This window comes from Clupea harengus, chromosome 7 (assembly GCF_900700415.2).
Source record: "Clupea harengus chromosome 7, Ch_v2.0.2, whole genome shotgun sequence".
Lineage (NCBI taxonomy): Eukaryota > Metazoa > Chordata > Actinopteri > Clupeiformes > Clupeidae > Clupea > Clupea harengus.
The window spans coordinates 5677585-5683737 of NC_045158.1; positions in this window are offsets into that span (position 1 = coordinate 5677585).

The window sequence follows — 6153 nt, forward strand, 5'->3', positions numbered from 1 at the left end:
CAAAAACATGCTCATTTTCAAAATCGTTTTGGTGAATGTTGATTAAATGTTGATTAAATAATGTTGGCGTTTTTACTATGCCTGCACCATTTTTTTTTGATAGCCTAAATGTAACATCTACTCTTGCCAGTAGCAGTTAATCAAAACCATACAATGTAATGTTTTTTTTATAAAGAACCACTTATATTGAGCAGAATTGAGTTCAGCCTATTGGTCCGGCCCTCCACAACAGTCCCACTATCTCATGTGGTCCCTTGGGGAAATGAATTGCCCACCCCTGCTTTAAACTGTACCCTATCAACACTTTATTAAGGTGACCACTGCAACACCTTCGAGCTCCAGTCACTGTCACTTTGCAGTTTTTGATGTTCCTTATACCTTACTTGGAATATAGCTCCACAGAATAAATGTGAAAACAGAATATGCTTTCCTACTTTGCACTGACGTTTTAACCATTTCAGATCAGATAAGTGTAGGCAGATACAAAAACATCTCCAAAAACAAAAACTTTCAACGTTAGGGGGCGCCAGCTCCATATTTCAAGAACAATCTGGGACTGATTCACGCAGATTGCCTCTCTATCTCAGCAACACCGCTAAATCTTTTCAGGGTCTCTTTCGCTAAACATCTTACACATGCATGCCATCCTATATCAAACAATTATAAGGTTGGCTCTTGAACAACAAACAAACGCAAAAATGAAGGATGTTAAATTAGGCATTAAGAAAATGTAGAAAAATGTCACTAATCTCATAGTTCAATAAATTAGATAATTATTAATGCTTATAGGATCATTTTAGTCCTTGGATAATCTAGGAATAATACATCACTGGCTTTATCATCAAACATGTACATATAAAGTAGTTAAAGTACTAATAGTTGTACTTACTAATACTCTCATTATAAGATGTCAGAGTTTACCTTGGCAGTGGTGAAGAAGTGTATGTGCGACTATACAGGAATTTTCGCATTCATGTTGGCTATGAGTGTGGCAATGACATTATGACTGATACATTTGTGATGGCTATTAGGGTCTTATTTAAAAGTCTGTATGTATCTAAGAGGAAATGTCACAAATCAATGCAGCTGGGTTATTGTGGAAGAAAAACATTGGATGGTGTAATGTTCTCTGGTAGAAGCATTGAGAGCAGAAGCAACAGTAATTAACACACATAGGCAAGTAGCCATGTCATACTGATGCTTACAAAGGACAGAATTTGGAACTCGTTTTTTTGTGTGACTAGGTCCTGTGCTGATATGCTACAACAGCTGGGGAAAGCATCAGTGGCTTTTGTGATACTGTGGCAATTTGCTGTTTGCTACATTCTAGTCTCATTTGGCAGAGAACATTTTGTAATAGGAGATGTGAGGTGATCATCATTTGTGTTGAGAGCGTTGCTTAATAACTAGCATCAAGCAAGAAGAAACCCCGCAAAGTAAAGAAATACTCTTTAAAATAATTCATCAAGGATTTTATGAATAACGACACGTTCATTCCATTGTAAATAACTATGAACCAAAAGTAAACGAGACTGTGAGTGAGAAATGAGAGAGAGAGAGAGAGAGAGGGAGGGAAATGCATGGAATGGAAAGAGTAATGTATGAATGAATGAATGAATGAATGAATGAAGAAAGGATAGTTGCTGTCTCTGTCCTCCTCAAATGTGGCTTATGCAACCCTTTACAGCCTTGCAGATGGGGAGGCAGATTATGTCGTTCATTAGAATCTTTCTTTTTTTTCAATATCCCCTGATCTTGTTATGCAATGCCACTGTGGTCAGTTGACTAATCCTCTCTGGGGAGTGTGTGTGTGGGGGGGGGGGTGGGCACAGCTAGCACCGCACAGCACAAATGAGGCCTCTGACTCACCCCAGTGAGGGCTAATGGAAAGCCATTGAAACATATGACATTTTATGATGAATGACGAGAGCAAGGGTCACTCAACAGTCTGAAATCAGGCATCTGAAACTGTCTGTCCATTTAGAGTTCTAGAGAGCCTTTTTGGCCCCTATCTCTGCAAAACAATGATATAGTACAATTTGACTTGTACATTTTCAGCCTCTAGAGTGTGCTTGATTGTTGGTTGGTCTTTGTTCGAGCTGCTGTATGGGAACATTAGGAATGCAAACGAGGCTGTGGAGATTTGAGGTACAGCCAGGAAACAAATCTCAAAGTCACCACATTTGGGGCTGGCAGGCGCTCTATGTCGTCAAACACAGCTGATCTTTTTTTCAAAATGCTTATAGTGCTTGGCACAGTCAGCATGGAGAAGCAGGCCTTCCAGTTCCCAGAGCTGAAAAGGTATGCTTCAGGAGGGACTATCTCATCAACGCAAATGCACTCCTTCTCTGTTTATTAGCAGGTAATTAGAGTACTTTCCCACTATGCAACATGCAACAAAGTAATGCATGGAAGCAGTAGGGTAAATCAAAACTTATCACACGTATAATGACTGATATGTACTGTGTAGACTACATAGGGTTGCATTAGTATTACTGTGTATTCGCTTTCGGAGTGCATGTCACAACAAAGCAAGCCATTACAATGGAAACTTCACCCACACCACTTGCCATAGAAGCCTGTGCTTCAGGATGTTTTTTTAAAGCCATTTTGAAGAACCCAGTGGTTCATATGACCTGCCTGTTCATAGCCTGTTTTGGTGATTATCATCAGCATTCCAATCACTTTGTCCATTAGTAGAATCAATTATCCACAACAAAGGGTATATTTATATGGTCTGTTAATTGATTCCGAGCATAATGATCAAATAAACCGTACAGAGCTTTGGCTGGTAACTGAGGTGATACAATACGATGTTTGATGTTTACAAAAACATGTTTTCCAAAATCTGATGTTAGTAATTAGCCCATAAACACAACCTGTGTTCAAAATGTATTTATTTCAGACTGAATGCCTCAAAAATGGATTTGCTTTAGGCCAACCTTCTACACCAAAACATCTGGTCACGAAAAGGTCCTGGTTATGCACTTGAAAAATCAGACTCAGCCTGTTGCTGTAAATGAACCTTAGGAATTTGATTCTGTACGGAGTTGTAACCTTGGGCCATTGCGACCTGCTGCAGTCCCTTTGAGCTCATAGGTCCATGTGTAGAGTGGATAGACAGGGAAAGCAAAAGACAGACGAAAGACGGGAGTGACAAAGGGGGAGACTAAATCAGAGTTGGTCAGATCACTGAATTAGGGAGATACAGATTAATAGATTCTTCAGCCTAATATTTGCATAAAGATAAAGAAACACAGAACGAAGACAAAGACAGAGTAGGAGTAACCAAGGACAGGGTGATAAACTTGCAACAGTACAGACGGAAATGTTGGTTTAGTGAAGTCAGTACTTAAATCAGTGTGGAATAACACATGAAGGAATGCATGACTTCATTGAATGCTAGAGACTACTCAGTCACAAGGCCAGTGTTGACTTATCTCAGCATGTTGACAAAATATTGAATTTATTACATTCAATGGATTTTGGCCAGAGGGGCATAGAACTTTACACAGAGACCCTGGTGATCCTCCTGGCTAAGCCTTGCTCTCTCTGCTCTGCCATCACCCTTAACTGGCGTGGCACTGGCTTAGAGCTTAAGCGCCTATTTCAGTCACTGGTGTGATCACTCCTGGGTTTACTGCTGCCCTGTTGCACTGTTCAGCTTTGCAGGCTATTACAGAGCTTCTGAAATCTCATTAGTGTGGGAAAGTAACACACGAAATAAGGATCTGTAGCTGTCAGAGGCTCATTACCTGATGGGAAAGGCCTGACCCTGGGGACAGCCTAGGAACCTACAAACAGCCCTAATAACCCTCATTTGGCTGACATGTCTATTGATGCAAGCATTCCCATAGGTGACGATGTTCAGGGCACTAGCGATGTTAAGAGGATGTGCTCTGTATGAATGAGAATAAATAAACAAAGCATTAAAGCTGTTCATAAATAACGCTGTACTATGATCAGAACAGTTGAAATTACATTTGATATTTTACAGAATTCTGTTTTTAATTAATGTCTATTCGGGGGTTTCTTTTTTTCATTATCATTGAAGACCTTTCAGTATGTGTTGTAGGAAGCAACCAAATGACCCCTTGAGTAATGAATAAACAGATGAATTGGACTGGACTGAAGAAGTTTCAGTTTAATTTGTCAGTTCATTTAATTACATTACTATGAGTACAGCATAATCAGAACAGGCATGAGGACATTTATGGATAGAAAAACTGTGAAAAACCATGTAAAACACAGTGTATGTAAATGTCATTAATAAATATTAGTCATTTTGCACACAATGTCAATGTACAGTATAGTTAGTTGCACATTGCAGCAAAGCACCATTTTCCAGTCTTTATATGGGAGGAGAGCAGTGTTTAGTTCCTACTGTTCCAGTCATTGGTGAACCTGTTCACTGTTTTACTATTAGTTATTAACTGTCTGGCTCTTCCCACACACTTTCTGTATATGAACTCTCTCTTTCTCACTATTTGAAGAGCTTGCAAGTCTGGCTGTCATCTTACACTCTTATAACCCACACGGGCTGACCACTGTTACAAAACGGTCAAATAGATCTGAGCTGTTCTTAGACTGACAGATGGACAGTCTCAAAGCACGTAAGAGGCTTTGCTCCATTTTATGACATGCTTTTCATGTTCTCCACCGCGCTTCATACGGCAAGAGAGAGACAGAGAGAGGGACTCAAAAGGCACAATGCTCAATGTCCACATTGACATCCTCCAACAGAGTTCCTTCTGTGTGCATTGTATGTGTGTGTGGGTGTTGTGGGTGTTGTGTGTGTGTGTGTGTGTGTGTGTGTGTGTGTGTGTGTGTGTGTGTGTGTGTGTGTGTGTGTGTGTCTGTGTGTTTGTGTGTGTGTGTGTGTGTGTGTGTGTTTGTGTGTGTGTTGGTGTGTTGTGTTTGTGCGTGTTGTGTGTGTGCGTGCTGTGTGTGTGTGCTTGTGTTTGTGTATGTGTTTTAGGTGATTACGGCAAATAAACCATGCAGGCAATTTATGACCACCATCTGGCTTAACCACTCAACAGATTATCCAGTGTGTTTAACGCAATAAGTAGTAAAGTTTCTCCCAGTCTCCTTCACTGAGGTATCCATGGTGATGTCCACTCGGGTCAGCAATCTCCCCTCAGGATGGTAATATGTATGCACTGTGAGATGGCATTCTTCCCCCATTAGTACCTCAGGCTGCAGTCAATAAGTACTTATGTTCGCTCCTCTGCTGTTCCGGAGTTTGCGTGAAGACAGGCGTTTTCTCTGGGCAGGAGGGCACCTGGCAGGCCTTGTAGAGGATGGCGAAGAGGATGAGGAGGAGGAAGCCCACCACCGAGTTGCAGACGATGGCCACAATGGCCCCAGCAGACAGGCCAGTCCTCAGCTCTGATTCCATGATGATTGATGGGATCCAAAAGGAGGCACAAATGCGTGTGTGTGTGCCTGTCTGTGTGACTGTGAATCCTGTGTTGTGACTGTGAATCCTGTGGCTATACCTGGAGATGGGTCAGTGACATCCCTCTGAGCTGACAGTGGAGGTACACAACCAATCAGAGGCACTCCTGCATCACTGGCTCTGAATTGGCGAACATGCTCTCCTTTCATGAGTATGTAATGAACACTTCTTACACTCCTTAGGAATACACAGCTTCATCCTAGGCAGGAAAGATGTGTTGAACCCTCGGACAGAGGGTGTGATCGGGCTCTTGTTTTGATTGGACGATGATCCCACTGGTCCGTTTTCTTCAGTTGAGGGCCCTCTAGTTTTGTTGGCCGACGCCCTCTGGAGGTCCTGCAAAGGAAAATGAGATTAAGTAATATGAAACAGACATATAGCTGACTGTTGGACATTGACAATAACTCACTTGGGAGTAAAATGAAAGGCACTTGGTGAATCGGTGCTATGTTACTGATTGGTAAGCCATCTGCTGACCTGAGACAACCCTGCACATGGGAGACCTTGAGCCAGTTTAGTTAGTGGAAACTGAGTGATACTGATCTCACTGACTGTGTGTCTCAGGAATATGTTAACCTTTGATAGAATCTAAATGAGCACGCCAAAGTTGAAGAAGGGACCGGAGGACGTAGTCAGGTTTCGGGAGTTTATTTCGGCGTGGAGACCCCCTCTCAGCTGGTGCTCAGAGAAAG